This window comes from Dipodomys merriami, unplaced genomic scaffold (genome assembly GCF_024711535.1).
Source record: "Dipodomys merriami isolate MVZ:Mamm:240054 unplaced genomic scaffold, mDipMer1.0.p SCAF_30, whole genome shotgun sequence".
Lineage (NCBI taxonomy): Eukaryota > Metazoa > Chordata > Mammalia > Rodentia > Heteromyidae > Dipodomys > Dipodomys merriami.
Window position 1 is genome coordinate 20,188,623 of NW_027204493.1, and position 22,110 is coordinate 20,210,732.

Genomic DNA, 22,110 nt, shown 5'->3' on the forward strand with positions numbered 1-22,110 from the left:
TAACCAGGCTGGAGCTGTGACCCATTTCTTAAAACGGATCAGTTATAATGGCTCTGCTTATGATAGGCAAGCGGACTTATTTTGTCTTTTTCTCTGGTTCTTCAATGCTCTATATTTTTCTCTTTCATTTTGTTTTTGGGAGATGAAGACTATGACAGACACTTGAATGCCTTCCTGTTATTTCAAAAAGGCCACACATTTCTTTTAATTTTAATTTTATTGACATACAGAGGGGTGATAGTTACATGAATCAGGTGATGAGCACCATTCTTTTTGAACCACGTCTCCCCTTTTCTTGCTCTCCATTTTTCCCTCCTGTCCCCACTCACATGATGTATGGTTCATTTTCCACAATATCTAGTTCGTATCACTGTTGTATTATTCACCCTTAGTTCCACCTTTTCTGTGCTCACTTATCCTTCCAAATACAAACAAACTAATAAACAAGACAAAAAGAAAAGAAAACAAAAACAGCAACCACAACAACTAAAAAATATCTCTTGTTGCCTTTCTTGGATTTTATTTTTATATTGTTATTTTATACAATCATATTCAATAGCTATTGAGCCTTTGTCAACCACTCCTATGTAGATCCTTCTATGACGGCCATACAGTTCTGAACTAGCCTCTTGTGTTTCAAAGAAAACGCAGCTTTAGCTTACCGCTTAAGATATGACCAGCCAGCTAAGTCAGGTAAAAGAAAAGAAATGTGTAATTCTAATTCAGTCAATGAAATGAAAAGAGAGCCAAGGTTTGTGGCATTTATTATGATCCTAGTCATTGGAAGGTGGAAACAGGAGAATGGCGAGATGGAGGTCAGCCTGAAGCTACCTAGTGAGTTCAAGGCCAGCCTGAGATATGTAGTGAAACTCCATCTAAAATAAGGAAACCACTCTTCAATAAAAGAAAAAGAAATCTGAAGAGAGGATGTTTCCTAAGTCTTGCTTACATCCCTGTTACAATTGCTGCATGTGGTTTTTGCATCTGCTTCAAAAGTGAACTTCCAGCCTGGTGCCAGTGGCTCGCACCTATAATCCTACCTACTCAGGAGGCTGAGATCTGAGGATCATGGTTCAAAACCAGTCCCAGCAGGAAAGTCCATGAGACTCGGTCTGTCTCTCTCTGTCTCTGTCTCTGTCTCTGTCTATCTCTGTCTGTCTCTGTCTCTCTCTCTCTCTCTCTCTCTCTCCCTTCTTCCCCCCCCCCTATAAAATGTTGTACAGAGGGTTTACAATTACATGAATAGGGTAATGAGTGCATTTCATAGTGGGCATTGTTACTTCCTCCTTTGTTTTCCCCCTACCATCACTTCCCTCCCCACCTCCCCAACTCCTCCTGCCCCACCCCTGACATTGTAAAATTCATTTTCAACATAGTGTCCTCTATATCTCGTCATCACAATGGGTCAGCCTGCATCGTTCCACAATATCTCTTCCCCTCCCCAAATTACAAAAATGTATATACAAGATGTAGAAGACCAGTATCAAATCCAGTGAAAATAGGGGTAATACCGTGGGGGAAGACCATGCAAAAGAAACAAAAGAATCACATAGTGCATTGTAAGTACATTAAAACCAGCAAGAAAGAAAACACCACTTGTGTCCCTGTCTTGGCGTACATTTTGCTTAACATTATCTCATGTGGTCATTTGTACATAGCCTTTGACCTTCTCTGCTTGTCCTAAACATATACTAGGCATTTCAAACAAGGGAAACCATGGGATCTATGTTTCTTTGGGCCTGGCTTACTTCACTTAATATAAATTTTTTTTGGGGGGGGTCCGGTCATGGGACCTGAACTCTGGGCCTGGATGCTGTCCCTCAGCTCTTCAGCTCAAGGCTAGCACTCTGCCACTTGAGCCACAGCGCCACTCCCGGCTTTTTCTTTTTGCTTATGTGGTGCTGAGGAATCGAACCCAGGGCCTCAGGCATGTAAGGCAAGCACTCTACCACTGAGCCACCTTCCCAGCCCTTAATATAATTTTTTTCCAGATCTTTCCATCTCCTAACAAATGAGACAATGTCATTCTTTCTGACGGAGGCATAGAATTTATATATATATATATATATATATATATATATATATATATATATATATATATATATATCACATTTTCTCGATCCATTCATCTACTGAGGGGCATTGGGGTTGGTTCCCATATCTTAGCTATGGTAAATAATGCTGCAATAAACATGGTTGCGCTGGTAGCTTGCATTACAGGAAGGAATAGGAGAAACCCTAGGTATCCTTGGCACAGGCGGAAATTTTCTTAATAGAGACCCAGAACACAACAAATCAATGAAAGGTTGGACAAATCGGATTGCATGAAACTGCAGAGATTCTGCAAGGTAAAGGACATAGCTAGCAAGATCAATAGAAAGCCCACGGATTGGGAGAATATCTTCACTAGCCATACAACTAACACGGGTCTCATATCTAAAATATACTTAGAACTCAAAAAATTAAATCCCCCAACAACAAATCCTCAAAGAAACAACTGCCTGATTAATAAATGGGCTAAAGACTTAAAGAGAGACTTCTCTGAAGAGGAAATATAAATGGCCAATAGACACATGAAGAAATGCTCAACTTCTCTAGCCTTAAAAGAAATGCAGATCAAGACAACGTTGAGATTCCACCTCACCCCAGTTAGAATGGCTATAATCAAGAAATCTAATAACAGATGCTGGAGGGGGTGTGGCCAGAAGGGAACCCTACCACATATATATATATATATATATATATATATATATATGAATTCTATGCCTCCATCAGAAAGAATGACATTGTCCCATTTGCTAGGAAAATGAAAAGACTTGGAAAAAATCATGTTAAGTGAAGTAAGCCAGGTGGCAAAGAAATATAAGTCCCATGGTTTCCCTTATTTGCAATAACTAGTATATGTCTGAGACAAGCAGAAAAGGTCAGATAAGATGATGTTAAGCGAAATGAGCCCTAAGATAAGGACACAAGTGGTTTTTTTCTTTCATGCTATTGTTTTTTAATCTATTTATAAGGTACCATGTGATTTTTTTTTTGCTTTGTATGTCCCTCCCCCACGGTATAACCTTTGTTTTCACACTGTATTTGATGTTGGTATAATTTGGGGAGGGGAAGGGAATAAACAAAATGTTTAAGTAGGGATATAGGTTGACCCATTGCAACAATGAGATGTACAAGACACTATGTCGAAAAACGAACTTTACAATTTAGGTGCGGGGGGGAGGGGGAAGGGGAGGGAGGAGCGGGGAGTATAGTTGTGGAGATGGGAGGGAAGGGAAAAATAAAGGAGGAGGCAACAATGCTTGATAAGAAATGTACTCATTACCTTGCTCATGTAATTGTAACCCCTCTGTACAGTATTTTCACAATAAAAAACTTCTTTAAAAATAAGAAATCTGATTTACATGATTTTTTCTACAGTCATATTTCATTAAATACTATATATAATTTTATAGTTTCAAGTTTTATTTTTATTTGTTTTTGGTTTTTGTTTTGTCAGTTGTGGGGCCTGAACTCTGGGTCTGGGTGCTATCCCTCAGCTCTTCAGCTCAAGGCTAGCGCCCTACTACTTGAGCCACAGCGCCACTTCCTCAAGTTTCATTTTTAATGTAAAGACCAATAAATCATTGTTGTTAACTGTAAAATTTTGATACCTTTTGAAGTAACTTTACGTTAAATAGCTTGGTAGAATAAAATAAGTCATAAAAGTTAAAAAAAAAAAAAGGAAATCTAGTAACAACAGATGTTGGAGGGGATGTGGCCAAAAGGGAACCTTACTGCATTGTTGATGGGAGTGTAAATTTGTTCAACCACTCTGGAAAGTAGTATGGGAGGTTCCTCAAAAGACTCTACATGGAGCTCCCCTATGACCCAGCAATCCCACTTTTGGGCATTTACTGTGAGATTCTTATCTCCAATTAACCACCAGAAAACCAGAAGTGGCATTGTGGCTCAAAGTGGTAGAGCGCTCGCCTTGAGCTGAAGAGCTTAGGGACAGCGCTCAGGCCCAGAGTTCAAGCCCCACAACCAAAAAAAAAAAAGTACTTCCATCTGGTAGAGCTTAATTTCTGGCCACAGTGAAATGTTAGAAATCCCTGTCAGATCCACTTTCACTAAATGGTTAGTTTGTCCTTCTGCAACAAAACGAGTCCCTGGAAAGAATTGAAGAAATGGGTGGATATTGACTTGAGCATGAGCCATGTAAATTATCATGGTTTGAAGCAGGTGCCAGTGGCTCACACCTGTAATTCTAGCTACTTGGAGGCTGAGATCTGAGGACATTGGTTTTAAGCCAGCCTAGGCAGGAGACTCTTACTTCCAATCAACAACCAGAAAACTAGGAGTGGTGCTGTGGCTCAAAGTGGTATCATGCTAGCCTTGAGCAAAAAGCTCAAAGACAGCTCTCAGACCTTGAATTCAAGCCCCCGACCCAAAAAAAATGTACTATGGTTTTGGGCCAGCTCTTCCATGCCTCTAATCCAAGAGACTCCAGTCCCCACCCAGGGTACCAACATCCATTATGAGATAGATACTCCTTCAGAGTCCTTAGCTTCATCCTCTTACCAACTCCCCGCTTCCTACTCTGCACATTTTCCTCAGTTTACGTAGGTGTACCTGGATCTGAGGATTTGGGAAACAGAAGAACGTTGTTCATCTTGAAGGAAAGTCTTATGCTCCTCTCTGACTACCTGAATTTTCTGACAACTTAGCTTCGAAGTGATATATTGAGGATTCTCCATAGATACACAGTGACAGGATATTGCAGATGTTTTACAAATTGGCAATATGTAAGAAAGCTAGGTTTGGTGTGTCAGCTTCCTGATAATATCCTGTATCTGTTCAGTACTGATTTGGGAGATACTGTTTATTAAACACAGGCATTTTATTTATTAAATAAGGAGAAAGTGTCTTTGCTGTAGGAAGTTAGAAATTCAAAGTTGGCCAGGTCCTGGTAGCTTATGTCTGTAATCCTAGCTACTCAGGATGCTGAGATATAAGGATCTTGGTACGAAGCCAGCTGGGATAGGAAAGTCTGTGAGACTCTTATCCCTAATTAACCACAGAAAGCTGGAAGTAGAGCTGTGGCTCATGTAGTAGAGCACTATCCTTGAACATAAAATCTCAAGGAGACTGCCTGGGATTTTAGTTCAAGGCCCAGGACAGGCAGAAAGAAAGAAAGAAAGAAAGAAAGAAAGAAAGAAAGAAAGAAAGAAAGAAAGAAAGAAAGAAAGAAAGAAAGAAAGAAAGAAAGAGAGAGAGAGAGAGAAAGGGAGAGAAAGGAAGGAGAGAAGAGAAAGAGAGAGAAGGAAAGAAAGAGAGAAGGAGAGAGAGAAATTCAAAGTTTCTATATCCTAGGTCTAAGTCTGGATTGTGGTGATCCTCTTTGAATACCTATATGCCAACCTAGAAGCTTTACACGCATCATTTCACTCTCTACACATCACTCCTGTGAGTATTATTCAGATTTATACACCAAAGAAATGTATCCAGAGTGTTCAGGTGATTTTTCTAACATCAGCCTTCTATGAAGCATGATTGATATTAAGATCCAATTTTCCTCTTTGTCATATCATAGAGTAGGTGTTTATTATAGAAAATCAAAAGAGGTGCACTTTACAATCTCAGAAGAGAGGTCTGTTTCACTGTTCTCTTTGTGGAAAATGCTTAATCACACATTAATTTACAAAAGCAGGATGGTGAGGCTGGGCACCAGTGGCTCACGTCTAAAATCCAAGCTACTCAGTAGGCTGAGATTTGAGGATTGAAGCCAGCCCAAGGCAGGAAAGCCAGTGAGACTCTTATCTCCAATTCACCACAAAAAAAGCCAGAAGTGGAGTTATGGATTAAGTGGTAGAGTGTCAGCCATAAGTAAAAAAACTAAAGGACAAGCCCTAATACTGGCACAAAAAGGGGAGTGGGGGAAACAAGCATACTCCCTGATGATATGGTTGGGCCAGCTGTTGGCCTGAGAGCAATAGAATATTCCTCTTTCTGTATTTCAGGGTTTGAATACTTCCTTGTCTTCTCTAGCTCTAGTTTTGCATGTGGTCCTTGGTGGTGGTGTCCTGGTCAGACATTTTCTATAGGAGTTTCTGCCATAGCCTTTCCTTCATGCTGATGATGCCAAGGGCCACGTCAGCCCATTCTTTCATCTAAAAATCAGTCACTTCTAAGTTTCCAAGTAACTGTAAGGTTTAGGAATGTCAGTTTGTTTCCCTGTTCTTTCTAGAAAACTGTTTTAAACCAGAGAGGGAAAAATGCTATTCAGGTGCCCATAACTTTGGTAAATGATTGCAAATGATGAAGGCTCTATTAGCCACCAGACTTTACTGCCATTAAAGTGACTGGAACACAGTGGTACTCCAGGGAGGAGGTCCAGGATGAAGAAGAAAGACAAGAAGGGGGCCTTTCTCCACATTCCTGTAGCATTCTGAATTTTCTCTCCATGAAGAAAGTAAATTGCAACTTTTTTCTTTTTTGTCTGCTTGCATGCCCTATGGACTGTGATTCCTTGACCTAGTGATCAGCAAATATTTATTTGAAAATATAAACCAATGAATAAGAGTTGTGATCTCCTATGTGTGTGTGTGTGTGTGTGTGTGTGTGTGTGTGTGTGTGTATGCAAATCTTACTTCAATCTCCCTCTCTAAAATAGAATAGATTTTAGGAGGCCATTTTATTTGATATTTATGTTTCATATTATGTTTTAAAAATGTTTTCACTCCTGTATGCACGTTGCTATCACTTGGTTTTTATTTTTTTAAATAAAAATAATGGAGTCACTACTCTATCCCTTAGATTCTAATTTAATTGGCTTTGCATGGTGCTCTTGGAAATCAGCATTTTCAAAGGCTTCTCAGCTGTTTTTCCTGAGCCGCCGTTCCAGGTTTACTCAGGGCAGTTAGTATCTTCTGGCCTGGAGGTGGTCATGTCAGCAGAACCTGAGCCTTGTGGGAAGGAGCTACTGGCCTGCAAACATTTACCCAAAGGTAGAAGACATGGCTGGAGGCCCCACCAGGGCTCAGCCAAGGCTCCTGTGCAGTCATTGCTTGTCTGTAGGACATTAGCAGGCACTGAACTGCTTTCTTGAGGAAGCCTTGCTCTGCTTCCATCTTTCCTATGTTTTCTCTCTTTTCTCCATGGCACAGCATACGAGCACTGGCTCATCTGACAAAACCCAGAAGGAGTTTAACATATAGACACTGTTTTCTGGCCAAAATGAAGACGCTGAGGTCAAAACCAGAGGTGTAAGTCTTTCTTGCTGGGACTACAGTTCTGAGCTGTGTTCAAAGTAGGAGTCCTGAAAAGTCCTATGTATGTGATGGTCAGTGGAATGATAACCATGATTATTTTGCCTCAACATTGAAATAAAAACTCAGAAAATTCAGAGACAGAATTTGTGCACAAGACCACTTAGATCGGCTCCACACACTCCACCCCTTTGTCTTCTGTAAACTCTCTATGTCCTCAGTGTATCTCTGTCTAGCTATTTCTGTTAAAGATTTGAAAAACAGATTTGGCTGCATGCCTTTGTCCTGTGTCCTTTCAAGGAAGAAGAAGGATGTGTACAGATGTGCTTGTCCTGGAGTTTCTGGGAACAGGCACACGATGTACTTTTCCAGGGTAATTTGCTGAGAAATGAACCTTTACAGACACTAAGCAAGCTCACGGCATGAGTTTGGCTGATCGTCTTATATACACGGGTTTTGATTAATTGGTGTCAAGAACTGTGGCAGGCCTGAGATTTTACCCTTTTGGAAGTTAACAAATTAGCCTGCCATAGTTACATGGAGACTGGCACAAGACTGGAGGTTCCTTGGTGAGAGATAAGGACTTTATTACTGACATTGTTAGCTGTGGCAGATCACTGGCAATTTCTAGTGCCAGGGGGACACCATGAGGGCCAGGTAGCACTTGTGAAGGCATGGAGAGGTGCATTCCAGAAGACCTCAGAGCTGAAGGAACTTTGATCTTTTATACTGGACAAAGCACTCCTCCTCTGTCCTCTGGAGGGAAGAACCATCTCTACCTTCCAAGGCTGTTCACTAACAACTTTGGAACAAAGGATAGTCAATGCTTTTGATTTTAAAAGCAATTGTTTCCCTAGAGTAGGTCAGGAAATAGCATGGAATGCATAGAGAAAGTTGAATGCCAAGGGAGAGAGTGAGCTTTATAAATCTTCTAGGTCCCATCCCCTAGTGCCACAAATGAGTATACAGATCTTCTATGGCTCAGTGAACATGTGCTACTTAACAAACTTAGCAGCCCCCAACTACCAGTACATGTTCAGCATGTGGTCCTGTGACTTATCTGGATGGATTTTTGTTCCAGTGGCTTAGTGAATGTCAGCTGGTTTATACCTGTATCAGATGCTGGTTCTGGTGGTTGTTAGATTATCAGCTAGGACAGCAAGGAAACTGGCCAACTGGATGTTGTCACCCAGATTGGCCCAAGTGTCTACTCTGGGTCCTCAAAAGCATCAAGCCAGTAATTGTTGTGTATCACATTTGACAAAACCCTATTGGCCAACCTTAGCTGCTACATCTTGAGGGAGGGGAACATTTAAGCACTTAAGGCTTTTGTTTTCCCCCTCCAGATTCCATCTTCCAGGTCTCAGCTCCTCAGAAAGTGCCTTGTAATCTCTCTCAAGTGTCAACCAGTCTTGACCTGATTGGGCTTCTAAGATCATGTGAGATCAGGTATGTTCAGAGTGGTGCAGCAGTAGAATTTCCTGTTTTCTTTAGCCTCTCTTCATTGCTCCTACCCTATAACCTAGTTTCATCTGCTTTATAACCCTTACTAGATTCTGAAATCATTTATTTGTTCACATTTATTAGTGTTTAGTTTTTTTTTTCTCTCAGTTAACTACAAAGCTTTTGAGGACAGTAGTTTATTTCCAGCACTCAGAATAAAAAACATAGGACTGGGAAGGTGGCTCAGTGGTAGAGCGCTTGCCTTGCATGCATGAGGCCATTCTTCAGCACCACATAAGCAAAAAGAAAAAAAGCCGGAAGTGGTGCTGTGGCTCAAGTGGTAGAGCGCTAGCCTTGAGCTGAAGAGCTGAGGGACAGCGCCCAGGCCCAGAGTTCAGGCCCCACGACCGGACCCCCCCCCCACCAAAAAAAAAAACACAGTATAATCATATGAATAAAACACTATTAGCTGAATGATGGCCAGGCCATAGGGTTGGTCATCTTTGTGAGAATTTGTGGACAGCTACAAATAAATAAACTAAAGTCCTTCCCTGACAGTGCACGGCAGAGGATGGAATTACATGAGAAGATTGTGCACCAAAAGTCAAGGAAACTGGGTTATCAGCTCTCCTTTTTTTTTTTTTTTTTTTTAAAGATATAGAGATAGGGACCAATAACTATTCCTTCAGGAGAAAAATTATTTACCTTAGCAGGACTCACCTATTTTTTTCTAGATTTAGGGCACGCTATTGTTTTTATATTTGAAGGCTTAGGAAACATAGCTGGCTCTTTACCAATTTTATTAGCCTTGCTTCAGAATCTGGAGGAAGGTGATAGTGAGACTATTTTCCTTTTTCTTTATTCTGATCTGAATTGTTTAAAGCATCCTTATGGAGTTTAAGGAAATCAGTGCTTAACCTTGTCTCTATGAACCTCAATCCTGGTACCAAACAGCTATCAGATCTGCTTCTCAATCAGCGAAGCAGATCAAATATGGGATCTACATCTATATATCTATGTATCTATGTCCATATCCATATCTATGTCTATTTATCCATCTACCTTCTATCCATATATTTATTATAAGGAGTTGACTCATGTAAGTGGTGCTGGCTTAGCACTTCTAAAATCCATAGGCTCATCCTCAAGATTAGATCACAGGCAGGCTGAAACAGGAAGTGGCCAACACTTCTATATACAGGAAACATTTATTTATTTATTTATTTATTTATTATTTATCTATGTATCAGTTGTAGAGCTTGAACTAGGGGGCTGGTCACTATCTCTGAGCTCTTTTGCTCAACGTTAGTGCTCTACTACTTTGAGCCAGAGCATCACTTCTGGTTTTCTAGTGGTTAATTAGAGATAAATCTCTTGGGGCTGGGAAGGTGGCTCAGTGGTAGAGTGCTTGCCTTGAATGCATGAAGCCCTGGGTTCAATTCCTCCTTACCACATAAACAGTAAAAGCCGGAAGTGGCACTGTGGCTCGAGTAGTAGAGTGCTAGCCTTGAGCTGAAGAGCTGAGGGACAGCACCCAAGCTCAAGAGTTCAAGGCCCACGACTGACAAAAAAAGATAGAAAAAGAAAAAGAAAAAAAGAAAAAAAAAAACAGATAACAGATAAGTCTCATAGACTTTCCTGCCCAGGCTGGCTTTGAAACATAAATCCTCAGATCTCAGCCTCTTTAGTAGCTAGGATTACAGGCATGAGCCTCCAGCACCTAGCTAGGAAACCTTTATTTTAAACTTCAATGTTTTTCTGGGAGTCTTTCAGTCAACTGATTAAATTTGCCTGAATTATTCACAATAAATTTCCTTGCTTGAGATCAACTAATTAGAGATTTTTATTTTATTATTATTTTTTTGGGTCCGGTCGTGGGGCCTGAACTCTGGGCCTGGGCCCTGTCCCTCAGCTCTTCAGCTCAAGGCTAGCACCCTGCCACTTGAGCCCCACAGCGCCACTTCCAGCTTTTTTTCTTTTTGCTTATGTGGTGCTGAGGAATCGAACCCAGGACCTCATGCATGCAAGGCAAGTGCTGTACCACTGAGCCACCTTCCCAGCCCATTAGAGATTTTTTTATAGGCAAAGCTAAGTTAGTATTTGGTCAAATTAGTACTAAAACCCAAACAAGGTGACACATAAAAATACCACCAATACTGGGCCTAGACAGAGGAATAGGTAGAAAAATGGGGCAATGTACTCCCAAAATCTGAATGTGTTCCTTGTTGTCTCCTTAGGGGCTACTTAGTGAAGGCAAGCTAATTCAGTGAACCAGTATTTTACAATACGATAATAACCAGAAAATGAAATAATCACCCTAATGGTGGCTCATGTAGACTAAGGGATATTTCTAATTCTGAGAAACACTGAGCTCAAAGGGCAGACGCAAGGACCGGGTGGGGCATAGCAGAAGCCTTGCGGAGTTGTGGATAGTTGAGCTGCTTCTCTTCCACAAGGTCTAATTCTGAAGTCTTGAACGTGCCACCCCTCTTTTCTTTTCTCTCAGCTGCTTCACCTATAATCTCCTTGTTACTCCCAGCAACAGTTTCATTTTTGATGTAGCCATCCAAGAAGTCCACTTCTACATGCACACGTGTCTGCCACTGAGCCAGTCTCCACATGTGAACATTCAGATAGGAAGCATTCCTGTAGAGACGTTCAGACAAAGGCAAAATTCAAAATACAGGAAAACTGACATGACTTCATGTCATTCTTCTTAAATATCATCAAAACTGGGCACCCATTCAATTCTGAGTCAGTCAAAAATTTCTCACTAGGATATATTTCTCAGGCAAGAAATAACCTTATGTGTCCCAGGGAGACTTCTCTGTCCCCTCTCCTGACCTCTTCAGATACTTTAACTGTTTCCAATATCTAGCATCACATTAAAAACAGAAAAGCCTTCCTCTCATTCAATATTAGAAGCTTGAGATTAAAAAAACATAATTGGGAGAATTACAAATATGAGGCACATCAAGAGGCACATAACGGATTCCTTCATGTCTTTTTCAGGGTTTATTTTTTCAGAGATGAACTATGACCTTTGTGGAAGGTTCACTGGGACCTGCCAGGGCTTGGAGAGGTGATACACAGTTGAAGAGGGACATCAACATCAGCAGTTTGGTTAAAGGCCAGCCCAAGTGACTTACCACACAGAAATTTCAAGTTCTGCTGATATATGCTAGTTGAATCCATGTGATGGTAATGAGTTGTACTAGATTTGTGTTTTGAAAGGGAAATAGGTCATGAACATGGTTCTTCCTTTTCAGGAGATAGTTCCAGGAGGTAGATATAAACTAATGCTGGTGTGGGACTATTTGGCAAAGCCAGTCTAGGATTTCTGCAGGGGGCAGGAAAGGATTGTCTTCTATTTCTTTTGGGCAAAATAATTCAGAGTCATCTGTGTTTGGCCATTGACCCTAAGGAGACAGAATGCATTTAGAACCTTAAAAATGTAGAGGGTTTCTCTGGATGTGTCCTGAGACAGCTCATTGGAAATTGTGCTGTGGTCCCAAGGCCTCTACAACTATGTGAGGTTGTGTGAGTAGGTAAATGCTCCCTGGAATACCACAGGGAAATACTTTTCCATGAATACATTCAGTACAGGAAGTGCCCAGAGAGCAGGGCTGTCCTCTTCTCTGGAGTCCATTCCATTGTACTTTTCCCAAGTTGGATTCTTCATGTTAAATTGGTAAACATACACAAAATGTGAAGCCACTTAAAACAAAATTCAGAAGAAATCTAAATGCTGAAGCAATTAGAAAGGACTTTGGTGACATTGGAAAACAAAGTCCAGGAGAGCTCTTCTGAGTGAGCAAAACTGGTAAAGGGCTAGTCTCATAGTTTTTTAAAGTAGATGCTGACTCAAGAATTTTATGACAGTCCTTTCACTTTCTGGAAGCTACTCATGCTGAAGAGTTTAACAGAGAGTTAAATCATATTTCAATGGACTTACCCAATTTTTTTTTAAAATCAGGAGCCTAACTTGTGCAATGCCAAAGCCAGTACTACCCTCCCAGCCCTGTTTCCCCATGCCTGAACTGACCAAAGAGCCAACTATATGTATGTATATGTATGCATGTACGTATGTATGTACGTACTTACATGTACACACACACATTGCAGCTGTCTGCCTGGATTGTCAGCTACAGTATTCCCAGCATCTGCCACTCGGAGGCAGATGAGCACATTGGCCCTGATCCTTGGCTACAGAGCTGTGCTGGCTCAGATGACTGAGAACAATGGGAACACCCATGGGGAAGATGTCCCAGTGAGGCGTGGGGGAGAGATCTAGACTCCAGTAGGCCTACACATGGGTCATCTCATCTCTGTGCTTGGGAACACCCCAGTCCTGTGTTCCCTTTGTCAGCGTGCTAGAGATTAATCAGGTGGTGTTGACAGAGTATGTCAAGCTCTTTGATTACAGAGGAAGCCTAGAAAGACATACGGGTCAATGTATCTCAGCCTCCTTTGATAGCAGCTTACTATGCCTCACAGGTACTGAAATCCAATTGAAGAAATCCAATGACCTAAGAGCCTTATTTCTTCAGATAGGTAATGCAGACAATAGCTGTATTATTGCCTGGGATTTATCTAGTGCTTTTTCTTTAAAGAGCCCTCTGTGCTTTCAAAGTAAATCTTCAAGTACCCCCAAAGAGGATTGCTATCAATAGAATGTTTTCCTGAAAGAGGAGGCACAGCAAAGAAATAGTCTCTGAAGTCACAGGCAGTCAGCCACAGATGTGGGAGTGATGCTGGCTTTTAAGGTGGCTCCGTCTTGACTGGACTGGCAAATATATGTATGGGCCTGGATGCTGCCAGGCCTTTGCTGATTGGGTCATGGAATTCTTTCCCACTGAGCCAGTCTGTAGCCTCAGAATCCTCCCCAGCAATGTTCTCCACTCAGATGCTGCAGTCAGAGCTGACAAGAGTACGGAATCTTCTTTGCCATTTAGGAGCAGCAGTTGGGCTTAAATGCAGAGCAGGCCTCATATTCAGTCTGACATGCTTGCATCAGAAGTCTAAAGTGGCTGGTGACCAAAAATCCCATTCTTATCTGAAGACATTCTCAGGTTAGCTGTCATTTGAGTTTATACAGAAAGCCTACGTCACAAATAGGAGGATTTGGAGCAGATCTGCAAAGAAGTCATGGCCACTCGGGAGCAGTACTGTTACTATTGTAAGAGTGAGGTCAGAGAGGATGGAAGTGAAAATTGTCACTCATCTTGTCTAAGTTTGTACTACCATTGTCTGTATGTAGAGTCTTAGGGGGCTGCCTTCATCCGGGGACTGAAGCTGAACCAAGATTATTTATTTATTTTGATGGTCAGCCCTTAGACGTTAGAGGTCAAGACAGGGTGAAAAATCCACATTAGTAACTTCTATCCCTCAGGAGAAGAAGGAATGGATTTTTGATTTTGAGACAAGCAACCAAGATTTGCTAAATTTGCTATAATTAGCTGACAAGTTTTTTTTTTTTTTTAAAGAGAAGCAGGTTCTCCTTCAACAGATTATATATTCCTGAATTTGGAAGATGGCAGAAGAAAATCAAGATCACTTGAAGAGGACTAATGATACCAGCAGCACCTCTGAGTTGACACTAAGTGGGTGGCAGAGGAGGAGGAAACACCCTTGCAACTTCAATATTTTCAAGTTGGTAAAATGGAGACGAGGAGATGTATTTTTAGCATGGAGCCTGTTGACAGCCACTGATTTAAAAATAAGTGCAGACTCCAAAGCCCACCGGATGCCTGGGGTAAGAACTTCTTGGGTTATCTATAGCCTTTGGCTTTGCTTAGGGATGTCCTATGGAAAACAGGCAGGAAATTATGCTTCTTATTTTGGTTTTGATGCACAAGTCTCCACAACAGCCTTTGATTATCCTTCCATCTTGGGCCTTCTGTATGTCACTCTGTCACCTGGTCTCTGGAGAATTGACCCTCCAGAAACCAACCCTCCCTGCACTCACTGGTCTCTTCTGGTCCCACTTCTTTCCATTCTCTCCACCTCCCCGGACTGCTGTTGACAATCAATGGATGCTCACATTCCACACTGGTAGGTTCTCCAGTTACCGGCCACCCATGCTCTGTCATTACCCTCTAGCAGCTTGGTGGCAGGTTGACTCGGGGCTGCTGCAGACGCTGGTGGAAGTGTTCACACTGTAGAGATTTGGGGGAGAATACAGTTTGGGGTACTTCTTCACTAAGCCCTGGGCCTCCCTGCTTTAGTCCAGATTGCTTTGGTCCCCAGGCACAGGGACTTATAATAAGAGGGTGTAGACTGTTTAATAGAAAAGGCAAAGACAATAGTGTATTAGACAATGGTGTTCTGGAATTCCTTATAAATGACTGGATTAGGACTACTCTAAGCAGGTGTGTACAGAGCACTTTCTGTCCACTGTTCAATGCTCCTTTATTATATCTCCAGCTCTTCCACTCCCAGAAAGGATATCCCCTATTTTATTTTCAGTGAGATTTCTAAGCAATACTGGAGTAGAAATGGATGAGAATTCTATGAATATAATTCCTTGGAAATTCCTTTCTTTTATGTTCTCCTGAAAAATCTATAAAATAATTTTTTTAAGGAAATGATTAGTTGGGTGCTAGTGTCTCACACTTGCAATCTTAGCTACTCAGGAGGCTAGGATCTGAGCATTATGGTTTGAAGCCAGCCCATGTAGGAAAGTCTGTGAGACTCATCTCCAATTAAGCACCAGCCTCCCCCACAACTGCCCCCAAACAAAATAAAACCAGAAGTGGGGTTGTGGTTCATGTGATGGAGTAACAACTTAGAGCAAAAAAGCTCAGGACAATGCCCAGGCTCTGAGTTTAAGCCCCATCGTTCGTGTGTGCACATACACGTGCATGCATGCGCACGCACGTGCACACACACACACACACACACACACACACACACACACAATTATGGGATGCTTGAATAAACTTTGAAAGTAGCTCAAGCATGTAAAGGATTTCGGTGCCATTTGACACAATGTATGACAGAAGTTAACTCATTTTGAATAGGTCATGAGGCGGCTCACTTTCTTTAAACCCCACTCACTCAGCATGTAGCTGTGTGACTTTAAGAAAGTTATTTAATCACAAGTTGTTCATTGGGCATTAACCCACCCAAAACAACAACATTTAATTCCCTTCACCTGTGGTAGACTGAAAATTGGCTCCCCCAAAACATTTAAATCCCTAGAACCTGTGAGACTAATTCCTTACATGGATATTATCCTATATAGGGAAATATGATTAAATTGTAGATTTAGAGATGGGGAGATTACTGGGTAATGAAGGTGGACCCTAAAGTCAGTGTACATATCTTTCTCTGTGGGTGGTGATGGGAGATTTCATTCACTACCCTGGAAGTACAGGAAAGCAAGGAGAGGCAGTCGACCACAGAGGCAGGGGCTGGACAACACACACTGCCAGCCACTAGAAAGCTGGCAGGAGTGAGCACCCACCTTGATCTCCACCCAGTGAAACTGGTATTGGACTCCAGGACTGCGAGAGAATTTCTCCTGAGAGAAATTTCTGTGGTTTTCAGTGAACCCATTTGAGGCCATCCATTATAATAGTGGTGGGAAATGAGCATACAGCCCTTCCTGTGGCTGCCATGTTGTGATTATCAGTCCCAGGACACCTGCTCAGTGAGGTGGAGTCACCCACCTTCAGAAGTCACCTGAGGTTGGGCTTGTGTAAGCTCTGTGGGTTCTCCACTGCAGCCGAAGCCTGTGTCCCTGGGGTTGGCACCAGCTGCCTGTACGATTTTGATGAGGAAAAGCCCAGGATTGGGTGGGAAAGCTCTAACACATTCAAAGAATCTTTCAGTAGACCTGGTTCTGCCCCTTGGTCATAGAAGCTTAGAGTGGGCTGTTGACTTGAAAGGCCTCTCTTAGGTTATAAAGTATCTCTTCTCTGTGATGAATGCATACGGCCCAGAGGAATGGTGACACCCTAGGCTTTCTATCTGAAGTTCTCTTCTTCCAGCTGAGGCCTTCTGAAGCCAGGTAGAGTGCCCCGGGCTGCGCTCCACCCTTCCACCGCCTTGTGTCTTTACCTCTCTTTCACTTTGCTGCCTCAATTTCACCTTTAGGCCAGCAGCAGAGAACAGGAGTTCCTATGACTAGGCTTAAGTCTCTTCTGACTCTTCCTGTTTAATTACTTTACGTTGATTAAACCCTTCTGAGTTTCAATTTTCTACATGTAACATGGGATTGTCAAATAGTATCCCACCTACCTGAAGTCATAGGAAGTGCCCAGCATGAAGCAGGCCCTCATTTAATATTAGTTATCATGGTGCCCGTGTTCCTGCCTCTGTGACCGTATTGCTAGAGGTCACAAGTGAGACTATGATCGCTCTTGAGATGTGGAAAGGAAGTAAGAAAACTATGGGAACAATGGCTTGAGGGCTCAGTGGAGGTCTTTAGCCTAGCTCCTAGCCTTCTTGTTAGGAGACAAAAGTACATTTTTTTCTCCTGTGTGTTCTCCTTGTCAGATGTGAGATCTCTTGTTTTGCAGAGAGAGACAGAGAGAGAGACAGACAGAGACAGACAGAAAGATATACATAGAAAGAGAGAGAGAGTCAGGCAGACAGACAGGCAGACAGACAGACAGAGAACAACTAAGTGAGAATTCCTTTCTCCTAAAAGACTGGTATGACTCACATTTTTCCCTACAGGATTTGAACTGAGAGACCAGAGGATCTATTTGGCCTTAAAGGAGATGCCATTTCAAATAGGTAATGGTTCAAAGTGCCTTTGGAGTAATTGATTTTTCTTTAGGGGGCAAGAAAAAACTGCAGTTCAATTCAGCCGCTTTTCCTACAAGGAAAGAGAGAAAGAAGGAAGAAGAAAGAAGAAAAAACAAGGACATAATTTCATAGTCCTAGAAGGAAATAGGAGCAGAGATCTCGATCTTCTGAAATGTACTTTGAGGGACCAGTCCTGGTCACTCTATCTCCTCATACTCCAATGTGGAATTGATTTTTAGGGCTTCATACATTGACCCCCACCCTGCTGGCTCAGATGGTAAGACCAGAGCAAGAGTTCTTAGCTATCTTTGCTGCCATTGGAAGCAGTTAACGAATTCACACCTTGTCAGGTCCCAGAAGGTCTGCTGTGGAACTTGCCACTTTAAAGCAATCACAGGTGATGTTAGAACCTCAGACAAGTTGCCAGCAGAACCACTGCATCTTGTTTGAATGCTTGATTCATGAGAACAGGACAGTTGCCCCTGCAGTGTTAGTTGTTCTGCCTGACAGTCTGCATGAGGTCTGGCTGATTCCCCAGAATGCGCTCACATGTTTCCTGCTGACAACGTGACCATGATGCTGTAGAGGGGACCTGCATGCTTTCAGGAGGAGGTCAAGGAGAGGCTGTGCCTGCCCTTTTCCTCCCTAGTTTATTCCCTCTTGAATTCATCCTCCACATTTCTTCCAGACAGACTTCTAGTTAGCATAGCTTGATTTAAAACACCTTGTCTTAAAGCCCCCACAGGCTCCCTCCCTGTTGTCTAAGGATGCATTCCAAACTTCAGAACGCCTCCCACTATGCTCCCCGCTTCCAGCTGCTCCAAACATCTCCCACGCTCCCATCTCTGGAGAGAGCTGTCTCTTCTGCCTGACATCTTCCGCCTTCTCCCCTGTGTCTTGCCTGGCTCATGCTGGTGCAGTCCAACACTCAGAACAGATGCCACCTCTGCCAGGGAGCCTTCGTCGGCTCTTCTAGGACCCATGACACGCACTCTCTCTGTCTCTCTGTCTCTCTCAATCTCTCTAATTCTCTTGAGGCACATCATTCTTTCACATCATTTAAGATGGCTTCCCCTTGGGGCTGGGAGGTTGGCTCAGGTGGTTGCCTTGCATGCATGAGCCCCTGGGTTCAATTCCTCAGCATCACATAGCAGAAAAAAGCTGAAAGTGGTGCTGTGGCTCAAGTGGTAGAACACTTGAACTGAAGAGCTCAGGGACAGCGCTGAGTTCAACCCCCTCAACTGACAAAAAAAGAAAGAAAAGAAAGAAAAGAAAGAAAGGAAAAAAAGATGGCCTCCTCCTACTCCCCCCCCCATGACTCCCAGCCCAGATCTAGAGCTGTACACTCACCACTTACTAGGTTAGTGATTACTGTTTTGAAACATAATTACTAGAAGCTGGCATCATTCTGATTTACTTTATGAAGGCTTTGTATAATTGGCCTGACCTTCCCTTGTCTGTCTCACAGAAATGTTCCAAAGAGATATACAATATACTGTGGGCTATTGATGAATATCTTCTGATTTTTCTATGTGGTGGATAATCACCTATCAGGAAATTGGGGCAGTCTTATTTTCAAGCCTTGGGAAGGACTAAAAAATTATATATATATATACACATATATATACATGTATATATATACATATACATACACACATATTTCTTGGGGGTTAGCCTTGTCCTTTTTTTTTTTTTTTTGCTTTCACAATTGGGGAATGAATCCAGCTTTCTAGGTAAGCACCATTTGAGCCCCACATCATCCATCCCCTTTATTTTTTGAGAAAAGAGCTAACTAACTTTACTAGGGATGGCCTTAAAATGGAGATCTTAAAATTGAGATCTAAGAATCTATGTTAAGTAGAAGAAATGCCACGTCGACAGAGTAGGTATGTAAAAGACTGCTCTCTAGAACCAAGGTGAAACAGGACACAAGAAGGAGATAAGAGAAGGTTATTTTTTAAATTTCAGAAATAGCTCTGCCCCTTGGGATGGTTGGAGGCTTCTGCTTCCCTCAAAGAGAACACCAAGTTATGCTGATTGTGAAGTGTGTAGAAAGACTTCGGTGAAGTTTCAGAGCATTGCTCTATCTTTCTCAGAGTCAGCAACCATGGAATGGCATTTCTGGCTTCTCTGAAAAAAATTAAAATTTTTATAGAATCACTTCTCTGAAGAGCTCAAAGTAGACACCCAGCACATTGCTTTTCAAAGACATTATCCTAGGAACTTGGAGGCTGGTATCGGGAGGATCATGGTGCGAGGCCAGCTTGGGCAAGAAGTTCACAAGATTCTATCTCAACAGAAAAAGCCAGGATTCATAGTGCATACTTGTCATTCCAGCTCAGTTGGGAAGCATAAGTAGGAGGATTGTGATCCAGACTGGGCAAAAAGTGATACTTTTATCTCAAAAAGTAGCCAAAGCAAAAAGGACTATGAGTATAGTCAAGTGATAAAGTGTCTGTCTAGCAACTCTGAGGTCCTGTGTTCAAATTCTGGTACTACCAACATTAAAAAAAAGTTCAAAGAAGTAGTAAACTATGTGTATTTATGTACAAATAAAAGCATTCATTAAAATTATGCAAATATGTATAATTATGTCTGTATTGGACTTTTTTTAGTACTAGAACTTGGACTCATGGATTTGCACATGTTAGCTAGGCAAGTGCTCTACCAACTGAGCTATAGCCCCAGTGTTTTTTATTTCTTGTGAAAACTGAGAAAGGACTCACATTTTATACAAATTTATGGTTCAGGATCAGCAGTAAGTTTTCCTGAAAATCTTCATTAATGTTTAGAAGCTCATGGGTTTACAGTGAAAGGGTTATAAGTAGGTTCTGGAATAAAATGTGAAAAGAGAGTCTGGGAGTCAGGCACTGGTGACTCATGCCTGTAATTCTACCTACTTAGCAGGGTGAGATCTGAGAATCTTAGTTTGAAGCTAGCCCAGGCAGGAAAGTCTGTGAGGCTCTTACCTCCAACTAACTACCAAAAAAGTAAAAAAACAGCCGGGCGCTGGTGGCTTACGCCTGTAATCCTAGCTACTCAGGAGGCTGAGATCTGAGGATCGCGGTTCAAAGCCAGCCCAGGCAGGAGAGACCATGAGACTCCTATCTCCAATAAACCACCAGAAAACCGGAAGTGGCGCTGTAGCTCAAGTGGTAGAGCGCTCGCCTTGAGCTGAAGAGCTGAGGGACAGCGCCCAGGCCTGGAGTTCAAGCCCCATGACCGACAAAAAAAAAAAAAAAAAGTAAAAAAATGGAGGTGTAGTTCAAGTGATAGAGCAGTATCATGGGCAGTGCCAGGGCTTGATTTCAAGCCTTAGAACTTATACAGAAAGAGAGAGAAAGAGAGAGAGAGAGAGAGACAGAGAAACAGACTGAGAAAGAGAAAAAGAGGGACACAAAGACAGAGAGAGAGAGAGGCTGACAAAAGAGAACTAAATATTCCAAGTTTTTTTTTTTTATGATAAAGTAGCTTTGCAACTGTGGGCTCTATAGAGAAAGACATTTATTTTTGTATTTCACATTTGTTGTGATCTTTTTATATTGTATTAGGTTCTATGCATGAGGCAGAAGGGATATAAAGCAAAGCAAAACAATGGAAATTGCTCTCTTCTATTTGCAGCCCAGATAGGTTTGGTATGTCTCCTTCCAGTGGCCTGAATATGTATTTGGACATCCATTGGATAACTTGAAATTCCAGTGTGGGAAACAGCTGCCTTGATTCCAAGTTCTTGGAAATCTTAGACAATGCTAGGAGCAAAGTGCTTACCCCCTCTAGACAGGAAAACTACACAGTGGGGCTTCCGAATGTGCTTGTATGCACAACTTACAGGGAACATTTGCAGAAACTAGTCAGTGGTCTAGCAGGGTTACTCAAGTTCATGGCCTTGTGCGTGGATCTCAACTCTTGTCTGTTCCGCCTCCCTCCTCACCCTATCTATGGAACATTTAGGGACTGGATAGAAAGTCTCACGCATTTATTGGGTTCTGGTTTTACAGGTTCTGCTTTTTGTTTACGTAAGAGGCTGACTTGCTATCATTTCCTGGGCAGGAGGTCTGGCCTTATTCTTCTGGCTACTCAAGTAGTTTGTCTATATGACCATGGATGGGGTTAGGATAGGACTGGAAATATTCAGGGGATGGGAAGACCTTGAGTGGGGGATGTGGTCAGTCCACCCAAGGCTTGTGGGACAAACCCTCCTCACTCCTCTTCTAGGAAGGATTTCCTTTATCATCAGAGTGACACAATCTAGAGGGCTGAGACTAGGATAAGGAAGGCACCTGGGGCTGGGAGAGCTGCGTGGTTCTGGGCTTTAGGCAGATTGCACCTCGGGCCTATGGGGTTTCCATTGAGGACAGTTCAGCCTTCTTACCAGGAGGCTGTGCTGAACTGTGGAACAAAAGTCGGAGGAGCAGGTCACATGAGGATGGCAAATTCCAACAAAACAGTGAGCAAACACTTAACTGTGACCAAAAGGACGAGGAGGAAGGTGAGAACAGGAGGTCCTCAGCTCATGGCAGTTTAAACAATGTAGGGATGGTTACCACCTTTACTACTCTAGAAAAATCTTACTCATTTTTTTTGGAGGGGAAGCTTCTAAGTTTTGTTTGTTTATTTTTCAATTTGCTTTATTATTATTTTAAAGCTGATGTGTAAA

General features: G+C 42.2%; 1 long non-coding RNA gene across 1 annotated transcript in view; it reads left to right on the forward strand.

Annotated features, from left to right (window-relative positions):
* Positions 1-14,445, forward strand: part of LOC138840821 (uncharacterized) — a 29,947-nt gene extending 15,502 nt beyond the window's left edge. The window contains exons 2-3 of the long non-coding RNA XR_011376229.1: positions 8,600-8,702; positions 14,183-14,445. This is a non-coding gene — a long non-coding RNA (uncharacterized lncRNA). The remainder of the gene's footprint in view (positions 1-8,599; positions 8,703-14,182) is intronic.
* Positions 14,446-22,110: the final 7,665 nt, after the last annotated feature.